This window comes from Aedes aegypti, chromosome 3 (genome assembly GCF_002204515.2).
Source record: "Aedes aegypti strain LVP_AGWG chromosome 3, AaegL5.0 Primary Assembly, whole genome shotgun sequence".
Classification (NCBI taxonomy): domain Eukaryota; kingdom Metazoa; phylum Arthropoda; class Insecta; order Diptera; family Culicidae; genus Aedes; species Aedes aegypti.
In genome coordinates this window covers 87806971-87824031 of record NC_035109.1, presented here as the reverse complement: position 1 = coordinate 87824031, position 17061 = coordinate 87806971, and positions in this window count along the sequence as shown.

Below are 17061 nucleotides of genomic sequence, written 5' to 3'. Positions count from 1 at the left end.
TCAATAATCCTACGTCAGAAGTCTGATTCAAAATATTTTCTAAACATAATTATATATTGTATTGAGAAAGCATAAGTTATTATTGTATCCAACATGTTTTTATATATTAGTAAGTTAGTGGCGAATTCGCCAAGGGCGAAAAACCACTCAAATAAAGATAAATAATAATAATATTAGTAAGTTGAACATTGCAATACATTAGGAATACAACGCAATTTTTAGATATTTTGTCCATTTTTTCAAAAATTTGGCTATGGTGTGACCTCTTTTGTAAGGCTTCTTTGTTGCTGAACAATGTGTTTAGTAATCGTTATTTTGGACTTCTTTGGATGACCTGCTTGGATGATATATCTATGTTGTATTAGGATTTTATAAAATACCTATTCAGCTTTTAATCATGTTCATGTTAAACATGGAAACAGCTGAAGTGCGAAGCAACCAAAACGTTAGTTCGTCTCCTGTACATCTGTTTACATAATTATATTTGTTTGGTGGAATATTGACTCTTTAATAAAAGGAAAAATGACTTGTTCAACTCATTAGTAAAACAATCTTGACAAGTCGGCAGAGATTCTTTGGAGAAGTTTAATAAGTGTTGATTCTACTATTATTCATTCCAATGAAAAATGTTGAACATTGACTTAAATTTGGATCTAAATGCCATCTTCTCAGCTCTTTGTAGGGCATTTTTTCAGCTGTTACCATTATTCAACAACAATTAACTATGTATGTTTATTTGTGACACTTGTCTGTTAGTTGGGTAACCACTTTCATGTAACTATTGTTAAATTATTATTTATACTTCGATTATCATTAAAAATGTTATGATTAGTAACTTTTTCCGATATCAATAACGTCGCAGATGATGATCACCACATTTGGAAAATTTAAATTTTGATATTTTTAATCCAATGTGATTCGAACTTTACCCTCGTTGATCCATTACGTCGCCATTACGTCCATTACGTTAATCCATCCATCGCATGCACGTCTTGGATTTGATTTGAAAAACATTTGAAACATTTGAAAATAACATAAAAAGACATGATATGTTTTGCTTGAATAAGAGCATACTCATATACTGTTATTCACATTGTTTATAAGTTTTACTAATCATGCTGGTCAACATTTTAAGTATTAGACACTGTAACTTTTGTACGGTTTATTGTTAATCAAATGTTCAATATGCTGCTAAAATTATGGCTACAACCTATAGAAGCTTTTAATCAGTCAATTGTTAAACTTCTTATGTGTTGTAGAACAAAAGCTACTATATTTGCATTTTCGGAGGTTTATTCAGCTCTTATTCAAAACACAAACTGCAAGTGGAATAACAGCTTTTTTATAAGCGGAAATTAATTTTATTCAGTTAATGATTCAACTAAAAATTTGTTCAGCAATGGTTGCTGATATGCAGCTTGTATTAAACACGTAAGTATCTTAAAAGCTACCAATTGTTCCTTGGGATGCGTTGCATCATTTCGCAATTGAATAAATTGATTGCTGAAGCGGTTGACAGGCATGGGATCAACTGTTGTTTTATAGTATGTATCAGAAGCTGTCCATAAAACACAAGATAAATAAATTGAATTTTTTTATGGATCGTGGCCTTTGTCCAAACATCTTTTCCCCATATATGGCCACGTGGTTCATGGACGAACACTTAGCCCTAGCCTACAGAGCAGAGTTATACTCAAGGAACCTTGGGATGGTCTAAGATCTACTTACCTCTCCAGTCAGACTATGTGGCCTTTTCTGTACGTAGGAGACACCTCCATTCGACTCGGTCCATGGCTGCCCATCGCAACATCTTGCTCGCTGCGCACCTCGTTACCGTTTCGAGAACCATTTTCACCGATAGTTATCTAACATTCTGGGGATATACCCGCCCCAACGCAACCTTCCATATTTGCGAGGACCATGGTTGGTTCTCACAGTAGCTGATGTAATTTATGGTTTACTCGCCTTCTCCACGTTGCGTCTCCTATCTGAACTCCATCGTAGATGGTCCGCAACACCTTCCGTTCGAAAGGGACGTTGATCTTTTGCACGTAGAGTCCATGTTTCGTGCCCATACTGGAGTACCGGTCTAATCAGCGTCTTGTACATAGTTGACTTCGTGCGATGGCCAACTTTGCTCCATCGAAGAGTTCTGCTCCCATCTGGTGTCATTGTCGGCGGTCACAAGTGAGCCCGAGTATACGAATTCTTCGTCCACCTTGATTTCATCACCATCAATTTGAATTCAATATAGGTGGCGTGGCGTGTTCCTGCTTTAGTCCCTCGCTATCACGTACTTCGCCTTTAGCACATTGAAGTTCGGTCCGATTCGCCTTGCTTCAGCCCTTAGCCTGACGTACGTAACCGCCATAGTCTCAAAGTTCTGTGCAACAACATCAGTGTCGTCGGCGAAACCAAGTAGGGCCGGAAGGCCGTCACTTTGCCGTAACCCTTTGCGAGATTCGAAGGGGTTCTAGAGTGTCCCTGATACTCGGACTACGCATATCACTCGTTTCATCGTCGCCTTGATCAATCTCATCAGTTTGTCCGATAAGCCGTATTCGTGCATAACACAGCACAACAAAAATGACCAAATTATGTGTCTCTAGTAGATTGAGTTTTGCTTAATTTGATGCCGTTGTCAGAAATGTTCCAGTACGTCACAGTTTTGAGCTACAGACCACCAAATTTGTACAACACACTGTTTTTATTGATGTTCGATGAATTATAAAGTATGACTTATCATTTTTGGGTGATCTGCTGCATCAAACATGCAGAATAGGACTTCAACTTTCATTTACGATATAATTTGATTGAAATTACATTATTATATCACATATCTGTGATTATACCTAGATTAAATCGACATTTTTTAACATGCTTGCAGTCTCTCCATACAATATTCGTTCCGTTTCTCTTATATGGCAAAATTCAATACTTTTCTAAATCACTAAAAAATAACTTTTGGGTATCGAAAATATTATGAACTTTTTTGATAAGTATTTCAAAACACATTAAGTTTGAATTTTGTGGTGACTCAAGCAAATTAATTGCCATACAAGGTAGTAAACTTCCATGCAAGTTCACTAAAATCGTCAAATTCTGCATTTTCAATACATCTCAAAAACTAGACGTGTTATGATATTTTTGAAAACGGAAATGAATTATACAACCCTAACTGCACCCTGGAATACTCAAACCCGCCTTCAGACGGTGTACACTTTGGAATTTTGTGTATTTTTTCTTAGCTCGGAAATCAGAATTATTTTATTTTAGGTTTGTACTTTAGGCCATAACACGCACATTAGGCAACTTTTTTTACGACTTTCGATACATTTTTGTATTTTTGAAAAATGTTTCAAAAATTGGTTTATTTTATAACCAACAAATGCTTGGGTCTAATTTAACGTGTAATACAAAAATTTGAACATTTTTTATTTTTCTACAATCAACCTATCACAGAAGAAGAGCCTGGTGAAAATGCAATAATTTCAAATCGAATTTTCCGTTAGTTACACGGAAAATGAAATATGTGCTTGAAAAATATAAGAAATTTTATATTCTCAAAAGTACTGCATAACTCAAATTTTCAGGCATTGCAGAATTCGCTCTCATTTGAGTATGAAGCACGATCAAAGCAAGCACAGAAAAACATCCCATCTGTTGCGGTCCACAATCGTCAATGTATCGCAAGCTGTAACAAGTCTGATAAATGGAAGCAGCGAGCGAGAGCCCTAAAGAGAGAGCGATGATAAAATCCATTCTTCTCGCTTGTTTACCGTTGGGGATTGGTGTTTTTCTTTACTGGCACGATAAACAATCCACGAACTTCCAATAGCAAAAGTGTCCCCCAGGCTTGGAGCATGTTTAGAGGGGTTTTATCATGCACTACTATCCCCCCAATCTGATCAAAATTGTAGCAGTATACGATAAACAGTCTCTCATAATGTGCAGCATGTTATGATAGTTACAGAGAGCAATACGTGAGCGATTCTCTCATTTTTCTCAGGATTCAATCCCTGCAAATTTATATTATTGTCAAAAATCGGTAGGGGGAGACCCCCAGTGCCGGACAGCACCCAATACCGGACAAAGTTGAAACATTGAGAACAGAGCGTTAATGATTAACGGGTCGCAATGATTGATTATGTGATCAATGATTAAATTCAATTTTATCATGATTAATGATTACGGTTAATGATTAAAACTTTTGAAGTCATGATTAATGATTGTGATTGATGATTAAGTCAAGATATGATTGATGATTATGATTAATGATTAAATTTCAATTTTAGATGATTAATGATTATGATTAATGATTAAACTCAGTATGATTAGAGATTATGATTAATGATTATGATTAACCCTTGCTTGCCTGATGTCAAACATGATTTCGATTGCTGTTTGTTTTCAGAGCTGCGGTTATTAATTCGAAAATTACGATGGTTCTGAATTTGATTACGGAGTGCTGCAGTAGCCCCCCTAAGATTTAGTAGTCACTTACATATCGAGCCCCAAAATTTATTAGAGATTTATCAAGCTTCATTATTTTGCAGACTGAGTCTAAAGAAGGATGGTTCAAGAGCAGAGCATTATGTTAATCATGATTAAAACAATGATGATTAAATGAAATATCATGCTGAGAGTTAATTGATTTGGATTTTTTTTAAATCATGAGTAAATCATTAAATGTTTATGAGTGTTATGCATTCCTTTCATACTTCAAGGTGTTTGAGGCATCTCAAGTCATTTAATTATTGTGTTTATGATTAATCATTGATTAATGATTAATCATTGATTAATGATTAATCATTCAATAATTAATGATTAAATGTCCGAATATATGCACCAAATGACTTGCAGTATGCAACCAATACACTAAGACTAGATCATGATGAATATCACTCATGATTAACAAACAATCGTATATAATAATCTTTTGACCTTCGTTAATTTTTTTTATTAAGCCATTTAATTACAGTTTTTAATCACAAATCGTGATGGATTTGAAACGTAGCTAGCGACACATAAAACTTAATAAATTATCAAGTTATAAACGGATGTTACAAGTGTTATTGAATAACTTTAACACATGCCGGGTTGTTCAATATATTGGTAAAAAAGATGATTTAAAAAAAGAGAGTATAGTAAAAAACATTGGTAAGCCGAGCAAATCCCGGTAAATTCTAATATGTTGCTTATCTTGTGAAGTAATTTTAGTATTTTTTGTTGTAAAGTGAAGCGTTAAAATTCAATAAGTTGTTTATTCATACTTTAACAATTCCAGTGAAAGTGAAGCACTTTATTGGTAGTTCTGAAACCTAGCTTTGGATATATTAAACTTCATGAATTTTGGCAAACCAAGTCATTGAATTCAGTCTCGAGAAATTATTAACGTATTAGATATTAGAATTTGAAAAACAAAACTTTGGAGAAATTTGGGCGGAATCAGTTTAAACATTGGTAGAAATTTCCTAATGGCATCTCTATGAAAAAAATGAAACAAATATTTTTTCAAACAATGTATTGAAAAAAATCCGCCATTTCTTGATTGAATCTATATTTCATTCAAAACGGGTTGTGATTACAAATTGTGATTAATTTGCTAAAACGAAGTTGCAAACATCCAACATGAACAAAATCAGCGAGAGAGCTATTGGCATAATTACCACCTAATAGGGAAAGAGGATTTCGATCTACATCTACGATCTACGGATATTTTCGATCTACAAAAATGTTGCGTCAATTTTCAGATTCTCATACAAAGTATGCAAAAAACTTATGAATGGCTTATAAATTAGTGCTAGGTCGAAATTTGATGTTCTGCACATATAAAAAGCAATCCTTCATATATAACGGTAGCGGGTATTTGGATTCGCATCGAAAACAACTGAAAGAAGGCACTGTCCTACATGTAGGAAATACTTAAGGGTCTTTCTTAGTATTATGGTTGCGTCCGCGGATATGAAGAAAAGCCATGCTGTACTTTGTTGGATTTTGAACTTTCTTGGGCATGAATTATCGTTGTGCTTGTCACATAATATTAAAAATGCAAAATTTATGTATACATTAGAAAGCAATGTTGTTAAATTAGTTGAATTTTGTTCAATGATTGATTGATGATTGATTATATGTTTAACCTTTGATTAAGATTATGATTACTGAATAAAATTTGCGATCTTTATGATTATGATTAATGATTATTGATTAAAATATAATATTGCAATGATTATGATTAGTGATTAATGATTAACTCTTATTTTTTGGTGATTAATGATTTACATTTTTGATTAATCATAATCATTAATCATTAATCATGATTACATTTATGATTAATCATTAACGCTCTGATTGAGAAATCATGGTCCAATCAAGATGGTGTATTAGTAGAAAAGAAAGCTATTATGTAGACTAATGTTTGCGTAGAATAACACATCCTTGAAATATGCATCCCTTTCTAAAAAAAGTAGAAAAGTTTGAAAATCTTTAAAAAATTGACGTATCTTCTTAATTTTGAGCCTATTTAGTAATTATTTTGAATATGAAAAAATACTTTGGATCCCGCAAGCATGATCGAACGTAATCCTAATTTGATAGTATGAATGTATTTTGTACCATATTGCGCTGTTCCCACCAAATCGAACCGCACAGTATGGAAGTGTGACGGTTACAGAAGTGTGATCATAAGTGCAACCATGTTGATCTGACACAATTTTGACATCGACTAATGTCAAAATTGAACATCTGTTGTTTGATGGTCTGAAGTGACTGTTTTGTTTTGATTGTTTCTAATTATCTGGTTCTGAAACCATTCGATCTATTTTTTGTTGAAAAAATAAAACATTCTGTCCTCAAAATGGTCAACGCAATCCTCCAGAACGTTCAGCATAAACACGCCAGCACGAATACAAAGTATCATTGCCTCTACGGCTATTATTTTCTCGGAATAACAAGGATCCAGCTTGCCCTAATATACCGGAAGAGCAAATCAACCATCAGTAGCTGGATAGATGCCTACGAGGAAACTGGTTTATTTTTTCCAAGCAACGCCACCAAGTGTTCCGAAAATTCAGTGCGAAACATCGGCAATGGATCGTGGCCTTGTACCATCAAAATCCGGTGCTGTACCTGGAGGAATGTCAAGAGCTATTCTACCAACATTTTCAGGTAAAAATCAGTGGTTCCAGTATTTGCAGAATTTTGCACGCTGAAGGACTTACTTGGAAGGCATTAGAACGCAGGGCTATTCAAATTAAAGAGTACGAAATTCTACGATACTGCGCAGAAATGAACTCATTCGATTGGGACATCTATCATTTAGTGTTCCTTGATGAGGTATCGATAGACAACAACGGTGTGTTGAGGAACCGCGGCTATGGAGCTAAAGGGAAACGTCTAGTTTTTCGTGGGGAATTTGTGCGCCGCCCTAGAGCCTCATTCCTGTGTTTCCTGGGTGTTCACGGAGTTCTATATTCATTTGAAACGGAAGGAACATTCACGAGGAAAATATTTTTTGATTGTTGTCGTGAGTTTTGTTTGAAGAACAATAAAATACGTCGATATCCTGGAGCCAATTCAGTGTGGGTAATGGATGGGGCCAGGATCCATTGCGATCCCAATATCATCCTTTACCTACGATCTGTGGGCATCATACCAGTATTTCTGCCTCCTTATTGTCCGTTCTTCAATCCCATAGAGATGATGTTTGAAATGACAAAATCACGAATAAGGAAAGCATATGTTGAAAACAAAAACGAAAAATTATCATTGCTGGCTCTTGAAACTTTCATGGCACTGGAGAATTACAATTTTTCCAAAATTTTCAAACATTGTGGCTATTTACCTGGCGGCACCTTTGATCCTTCGATTGGATTGTCTCAAAATGACGAATAAGTGATCATCAAATTATTACAGAAATTGAATTCGATATTATACGATTTTTTTTCCATTTATTTCAACAAAAACATCAAATAAAACTTTAAAAAAAATCGATTTGCTATTATTACATGTGGTCTACATCTAGCATATCCGTTACCCTTTCAGCAACCGAACGACTGATTTCGTTTTCTCCCGGTCTTGTAGATTCTTGCATGGCTGATACTAGACTGCAATTAATCAAAGAGCGCGCTCGTAGGGCAGCTATGCGATGTTTCACCCTCTGTCCCAGAGCAATCAACTGGTCAGCTTCTTCTTCCAACTCTGCAAGTTCCGTGGAAAAGGCATCGTTGATTGTACGTGCGACAGATAATCCCTGTCGAGTGCTTTCTAACTTCACAGCTTCCGAAATTGGAACAGATCTGAAAAATTTGATGATGGAATGTGGTGGTAGCTCCGATTTTCTCATTTCTCTTTCATGCGCTGGCACCGTGTGGATATAGTTTGCCCATAGTTTCCATGAGCTCACGTGTCCAGTGAAGTGACTGCCATGTAGCTCTCGAAGTTCATCAGCTAGCTGAGAAAGAGACTGATTGTTGGGTGCACCTGCTCGGTCAGTATGTTGAAACTTCACTAACTGCTTGTCAACCAGCTCCCATAGTTGTTTACAGGAAATGTGAACGTGTACTCGTATATCCTTACCGCGCCAGCTGATAAGCAATTTGCTGCTTATCTGATCGATGTTCACACGCCGTCGATTGCGCTGATTTTGCAAGTAGACGAATTTTTGCATGTCGTCTACCGTCGGCTCATCGTCGCTCCACCTCGGTGTCTGGCTTCCATCCTCATCGATGAAAATCACTTCACGGCAAATGATTGTCTTAACAATCGTCCACATTCCTTCTAAAACTTCTTTTACGGAATCGCCGGAAATGATTTCGGATGCTACGAGGCTGCCGGATGTCTCACCAACAAATCGACGCTTGAAGAAAGATGCACACAGCGACAAGTTGGTTTTTTGGTTCGCGCTAACAGATTTATCCATCGGCTCATCATGCTCGTCGTATCTGAGCATGGAATCTTCCGTTCCGTCATCATAATCCAAGGGAAGAACCAAGGGATGATCGTCTTCGTCCAGGGCCTCAACTGGGTAGTTGTCGGAATCGTCCTCCAAGTTCACGTCATCCAATGGATTTACTTCTTCCGCACGGTTATCATAATCACTTTCGACGTCGTCTTCCATTGAGCTATAAAAAGTATCAAAATCACCAGTATTCGTATGAAACCAAACTGTTTTACCACAATTTTTATATAAATACCTCAAAACAAATCAAAAACACAGGAACGTTGTTTACGGTCGAGGACAGAAAAGCAAGTTTGTTGATATTGACTTGCTACTTATTTTTATTGTTGTCAAACAGATGAGAAGGGTTGCCAGTCGCATGGACTTTTCAAAGTGTTTCATACAAAAAGTTTAATAATTGACATATTTACATTTTGTTTTCTGGCAACTGTGTGTGCACAAGAAAAAAGTGTGATGGGCAAAGTGCATCAAAAATCCAACTTCCAAAGCCATTAGCAATAATTGAAGTAAATATGGACATATTACAATTTCGGTTAAGCACCTCCTGTCCCTCAGTTTCGGACAGCTTGATTTGTTATATGATATCTTTGTAATTATTGCATCAGTGTCTCAAAATACTTTCATTTCTCATGGGTTCCGTCGACCATGGTATCAAACATGCAATAAAATTAAGAAGAATGAACATTCATAACAACATCGTAAATTATTTTTGTAAATGTTGCAATTGCATTGAATTGATAATTATAAACTATGGGTCTACCACAAAAGGCCGAATCACAAAAGGCCGAATCACAAAAGGCCGAATCACATAAGGCCGAATCACAAAAGGCCGAAAGCACAAAAGGCCGAAACATACAAAAGGCCGAATCACAGAAGGCCGAATCACAGAAGGTCGAATCACAGAAGGCCGAATCACAGAAGGCCGAATCACAAAAGGCCGAATCACAGAAGGCCGAAATATAAATAAATAAATTTTAGGGAAAGCCTCATTTTTCTACAATATTATGGACATTTTTACAGTAAGGTAAGCGGGACAAGATGCACAAGTAACATTACTAGCTGAATAAGAGTGTATGGTTAGTGGTTTTTGGGTGTGTCAGCTGGTCTATTCTTAGCTGACACCAGAGCTGTTAAATGTCATGAATATCACGTGACATTGTCAATTAAATATTACTAATATCATCTTTCCCCGTGAAAAAGTCATTCAAAAATGTTTTTCCCGGTGACTTTTTCCAAATTACTATCGGTTGGCAATATTTGCTGATGTTTCGCTTGGGAGGGTGCTATAAACATTTTAAATTTTCAAAAATTTTGACATTCAACAGCACTGGCTGACACACCAAAAAAAGTTCTATAATTGGAACTTAAAGTAGTCATGCTGTTGTATGTTGTACAACATAAGTGTAAAAACCTCGCGAAAACTGGAAGGGTATACAGTGCCTGTTCGATTTTGGAAACATGCAAAAATTTTCATGTTGCCTAAATTGAACCGTTTCAAAATTTAATGGTTGTTTTTATTAAAACTTTCATCGCCGTAATAATGACCACGAATTAAATTTACCTATTTTGAATATGGCAAGCCTTAAGAAGGCTTACAGAATCAATTGTGCTTATTCCACGACTGGGGTGAGAGGAGTCGAGAATAGTCACTTCGCTCTCGAATGAACTTTTTATTGCGATTCCGAGAGTCGACTCGAATGAGGTGACAAGTTCATTTCTATGCGAGTGACGAAGTGAACCTCACATTCAGATGTGTTCATTAACAGAAACGTCAATCATGATAAGCTAGCATAACTTGCGATTAGGGCGGAACCCAGTTTGCAAACATTGAGCTTTAAAATCTGATGCCTTGTAAACCATTCATATTTTACAGAGAATAATCACCGTTGAATTTAATACCTATCGAATCAAATCTAATTATAACATATTTTCGAAAATAGTTACGAATAAACCCAAATTGTTGTTTTGTTGTTGGTGAAGATGGAAACTAATTCGCCCTAATTGCATGTTATGGTGTTTATGTTTCAAGTTTTCAATCGAACTGAAAGAGAAAAAACCGGGTCGGGTTCGTGATCGAAGTTTTGTGCGGAAAATTTTGGTAAACTCGCGTTTTCGTCGGAAAAATCTTTTTCGGGAAGTTTAGAAACGTTCAATAATTAATGCCACGAGTGCCAGTGAATAACAACAATCGAGAAGTGAAACTATGAGCACGTCTTTGAACAGTTCTCCGGAGCGGCTTACGAAAACATCCGGCAGTCCAGCGGTTCTGATCGTACCCCGGTGTTTGATCAGCTGCTTTTTGGACAATGAAGCGTTTCCCTGGGAAAGTATCCGGTGCTGATGACGGCCATGAAGAATCTAACGATCTGCAGTTCCGGATTACAATCGAAAAGAACGAAATCAGCCGGATGGTGCGCCATATGAGTGGATATTACCTGGACATTCTTAATGCCAGCTGCAATCATTTGGTGGCGTCGACGGCCGCCGAGATCAAGCTGAAGATTATGCACTCAGACTGGGTAAAACAACGGATTTCGTATTCTCCAAATATGCCCTTTCGGTGTTCTACTTGTTGCCGATAACCTCACCCGGATTGTCCACGCAGAAAAGGAACCAGAACAAGCAACTGATCGAGAGCAACGGGGGAAACTACATTGGAGCGTTTAAATCGGAAATAACCGATATACTGATCCTGGAGAAGAACAGTGTTGGATCGGCAAAATTTCAAGGAGCCATGCAAAAAGGAGTGTCTTTCTCCGGCCTGGATTGTGGACAGCGTCGAGGCAGATTACGCTTTGCCGGTCGCTCAATATGAGATTCGCGGCATAAAGTCTTCCACTCCGACCAAGAACGATGCTGGCCAATTGACGGCCGAGGAGTTCAATCCGGACTGCACCCAGCTGTCGATGATCTCTGACATCAATAGCCGTAATTTTACAGTGAATGAAAATATGATGAGTTCGACGGTTTCGCAGGCGCAAGGGAAACGCGGAGGAAGTTTTTCTAGCGAGGAGGGACCAGTGCTTCCACGGAAGGCTAATGCTGCAGATCAACATAAAAAGTACCGGGAGACGTTAGCGCGGATCTATTTTCTCTGGCGAAAAAGGCGGATACTTTTTGGATAGTTAGGGCGTCTGTACCAGTGATAGAGGCAATATTAACGGGTTGAGGAATAAAAAATCGTCAAAAAATCACGAAAGCACTTTTTCGTATCTGAATGCGTCATTCGAAAGCTTTTCTATTTTGTTTAACGTAAAAAATAATCTTGGAATGATAAAAAGCATTTCCTCCATTACTGGAACATGTTCCAGTAATAGTGATATTTGGTAACCTCTGTTCCTATAATAGTGGTTTACATTGATTTCCCATTGAAACTCACTATTATTGGAACGCCCCATTATTACTGGTGCAAAGGAGCAAAAAAGGATAGCGGAAGTGATGATACTACCGATGGCGAAGAATGGTCTTCTTCTTCTTGGCATTACGTCCTCATTGTGATAGAGCCTGCTTCTCAGCTTAGTGTTCAATGAGCACTTCCACAGTTATTAACTGAGAGCTTTCATTGCCAAAGTTTCCATTTTAGCATTCGTATATCATATGGCGATGATACTCTATACCCAGGGAAGTCAAGTAAATTTCCATTACGAAAAGATCCTGGACATACCGGGAATTGAACACAGACACCTTCAGGTGCCTTCAGCATGGCTTTGCTTTATAGCCGCGGACCCTAATCACTCGGCTAATGAAGGCGAAGAAATGTATGTTAGTTGACCACCGTAAATTTCGTGATGTCTTAAACCCTCGTGTGTGTTTTAGTATTCCCATGCCAGTGCTCAGATATTAGTCTATTATTTTGACATTTGTTTTAGTTGCTAGTTATTGCTAAAACTAATTAGCACTCAGAGCATAAAAGCGTCTTTTTACCACCTGAAACACCCGAAAGGAGCTGCCCATAAACTACGTACAGTATTGGACAAAACATTTGCAACTTTTCCATACAAAATGACCAACTTTGGTAAGCTATATCTCAGTTATTTATGGACCGATTTGAATGACATTTTGGCAAAACATCAGACATAACTTGAATTTTAACATATATATTTGAATGATTTTTCCAATCACAAGTTTAAAAGCAGTAACGGTTTAACTAAAGTGAATTTTTTGATGATTTTTTATAAATGACATAACTAAACATATTGAAGGAATAGCTTCATGGTATCTTCAGCAAAGTTATAGATTTCAACGAGATGAACAAGTTTGCTAAAGACAGTTTTTGTGTAAGGCTATCAGATTTTGCGATAAATCGTTTTGAATTTTTCGTCAAAAATTACACTTTAGTTAAACCGTTATTACTCATAAACTCGTGATTGGAAAAAATATTCAAAAATATATGTTAAAATTCAAGTTATATCTGAGGTTCTGTGAAAATTTCATTTGAATCGGTCCATACATAACTGAAGATCTAGTGTACCAAAGTTGGTCATTTTGTATGGAAAATCGAAAAAGTTGCAAATGTTTTGTCCAATACTGTAGTTATATAAGGGGATGTCGGGGGTGGTGGGCGTTTCTGAACACAATCGATACACTTTTCAAAATTTTTGTATGTACAAAATACCGCAATAGGGGAAAGGATCTTAACTCCTGAGCAAAAAAAACACGTGGTTTAGAGACAGCTTCAAGTAGGAAATAACATGGCAAAAATGCAAGTAATTGTCTGTATGAATTCTATGAAAAGGGTATTATCTTTCTTTCTTCCCTAAAAGAAATTACAGAAGGAATTCCCAGGCAGATTTCAGGGTTAATTACTGACGTGATTCTCAGATGTATACTATTAAAAGACTCTATCTTCATCAATCTTTGAACAGGCTGATCAATCATCAACATAAGGCAGTGTCCGTAGCCATACATAAAATAAAGATTTTTTGACGAAAAGCTTCTCCCGATTAGAGTGCGGATCGAACCCACGCTTCTGGAAGAATCGTTTATTGCATTAATTGATCAATATTTGAAGAAATATAAATTTGTTTATGTACACTTGGCAAGATTCCTGGGGAGTTCTGAGGGCTGAGAAAAGTTCATTGGGGAATCGCGAAAAATCTGTGGAGCAATCCTTGAAGTAAGTCGTGGAGAAATTATGGAGGTAGCCATAGGGGAAGAGTGGTGCAAAATTCCTCCCGATATTAAATTGAATTCTTCTAGGATAATCTTCAGTAATTCTTCGTAAATACCGTTAGGAATAACTCATTATATTTTTGAAGGATTGTAACAATTGTAATTTTCTAGGAATTCTTTTCCTTTAAGATTTTCTTCTAAATATCTACTAGAATTACTTATTCATGACAATCATTCACAAATTTATTCAATACAAGTTCCGAGTTATTTTGGTATTTCAGAAATTTATTAAAATCACAATAGATCACTCAGTATCGGACATCCAAGCTGTCAAATTAAAAATATTAAAACTATTGATTGCATCAAGCCCATTTATGATAAATATTATCATTTTAGTAGCGTACACATATTTGAAAATATAAATTTTGACATTGCCTTTTGATGATACAATTTAGTACCAATCATGAAAGGTGTCCCTCAATACCGGACACGATCTTTCAATGTTTCGAATTCTATAAATTTGTACATCAGTTAATGTTTTTACTCCAGGAGTATTATTACATTGCCTAATCAATGCATTAGTCTGCAAGTCGTGCAAGTCGTTGTTCTGAACTTTCATTATTCTTATTATTAAAATGCAATAAAACATTTTTGATACCATGATCAATAAAATCTATAAAAAGTGAATGTATTTTGAGACATTTAAGCAAAAATTACAAAGATGTAACAAATCAAACTGTCTGATACTGGGGGACAGGAGGTGCTTAACCGAAATTGTAGTTTGACCATATTTAATTCATATATGATACATAATAAAAAGTGTGAATTTTCAAATTGTGATGGTTTGCCGTTATGCTTGTGTGCTCCGAATTGTTTTCCTTATTTAAAATCATTATAAATTTAATTCAAATTAAGGCGATACGTCATTTTTTTATCGGTTTTCAAGCATCTCTGTTTATTTAAAAAAGTGTGCATATTTAAAAATTGTGTTGTTGACGCATATATTACTCTCCACGATAGCTTTTTCATCTTCTAATATACCATTTTGATTGGACCATAATTTCTCATCTTTTCAACATTTTGTTTTCGGATTTTCTCACGATTCAGGACATAAATTATTGCAGAGTTAAAGGATTTCATCGCGAGTTCTTTGAGAAATTCCATGATATCCATGATATTATTACTGCGTTCTCGTGCAAAAAGAGATTAATTTCCATGGATTATTTGGATACCTAATACAAAAAAATACAACTATTTGGATTAATGACGATATTTTAACATAAAAAATAAGTTTACCGATGTTTCGAGAGTTCTTAATTAAATTATTGTTACGAAATTTTAAATTAAAAATAGTTAAATACCAGATTGTTTTACCAAAATCGATTTTTTTTATTTCAAATATTTTTCAATAATTTTAAAAATTGTAACAGTAATCAAAAAACAAAACGAAACCTAACAGTAATCAAGAGCAAAGAGATCGTTACCTCATGGAATCAGATCAGACATTTTTCTGAGAATATTTCTAAAACTATTTTCAAGTTTTCGTGACATTACGACATATAATACCGTTTGTATTACCGAATGCTTTTTCAATGATTTTCTCAAGGAATTATTTCATAAGAAATTATTTCAGGTATTTGTCCAAAGATTCAGATATAACTTTGATGATTTGTTTAGGTTAGATAGATGGATAGAGCTTTATTTGAGAGATTTTCCTTCTCTTGAGGAATTACTCCAAGAATTTTGTTTTGGATATTTCTAAATATGTACAACCTAGATTTTTCTAAAAAATACCACACACAATTTTTTTTTTTTCATATATTATTTCATTTTTTTTTTTAATAAAGCCCTTAGTCCTTCATGATTTTATCCGGTAATTCTGCCATCGGGCTTTCTAGAACATCTTCTAAGACTCCCGTTTAAAAACTGTGGAATATTCAATCAAAACATTTCCAGAGATGCTAATAGGAATTTCTCAGGATTTCTCACAAAATTGTCCTTCAGAATTTATTTAAAATTTAAACTAGCATTTTTTTACCTTCAGGAATTACTTTCGAGATTACTCATAAAATTTCTTTGGAAATTCCTCCAGTAATTCTAAGAGATTTCTAAATGAAGTCTTCCATTTTTTTTTTCAAGCATTCATCTAGGAGTTTTTTCAGGGAAATATGAATGAAATTTTCCTGAAACTTGAGAAATTGTTAGAAAAAATCATGACGTATTGCTAAAGCAAATAGCAAAATTGTGTATGTTCTTGAGCCACCCTTGATGAATGAGAATTTCTAGAAGAAATCAATTTTAGCAGATTTTTGCTAAGATAATAAAAAAAAGAAAAACAAATCAATTGGATATGGATGGATGGATAATATCTTGCAGAATTCTGTGCAGGAGCTCCTTGAAAAACATCAGGCAGAATTCCTAAAAAAAATGTGTAGGAATGATCGGTGGATTTCTTGGAAAAATTTCAGCATATACGGACGGCGCCATATATCTAATATTTAAAAAATCATTCATGTTTTGGCAAGTCGATACAATTCATACTCGAAAAGATCCTCATCGAACAGCTCAAATAGTGTTTTCGATTCAAGATAATTTACTGGCAAATAATAGTTAGCTCTGGGTTCTGACGCAAAAATCCTTTGTTGTGAACAATTCTATCATGAATTACAGATTCAAAATAATATCCCTGATTATGATCGCAATTTCCTGAGAATTTCAGGTTTTTTTCCAGGTTGAATAAAATCCCCTGATAGTTTCCAGGTTTTTCCATGTGGTAGACACCCTGATTATGCCTTCGGCAGAGTTGTTCATTAGCTATCATTATTTAATCAAGTAGATTAGGGAGGCATAACATACATGCTAACTGGAGCCGAAAGATGGCCAAATTTTGGATAATCTAGCTCGAACTATGATAGTTTGTCGTTGCACGCTTGATTATGATTTTTACAATTGCTTTTTTTTGTCAATAAAGCAGCAACGATATGTTATTA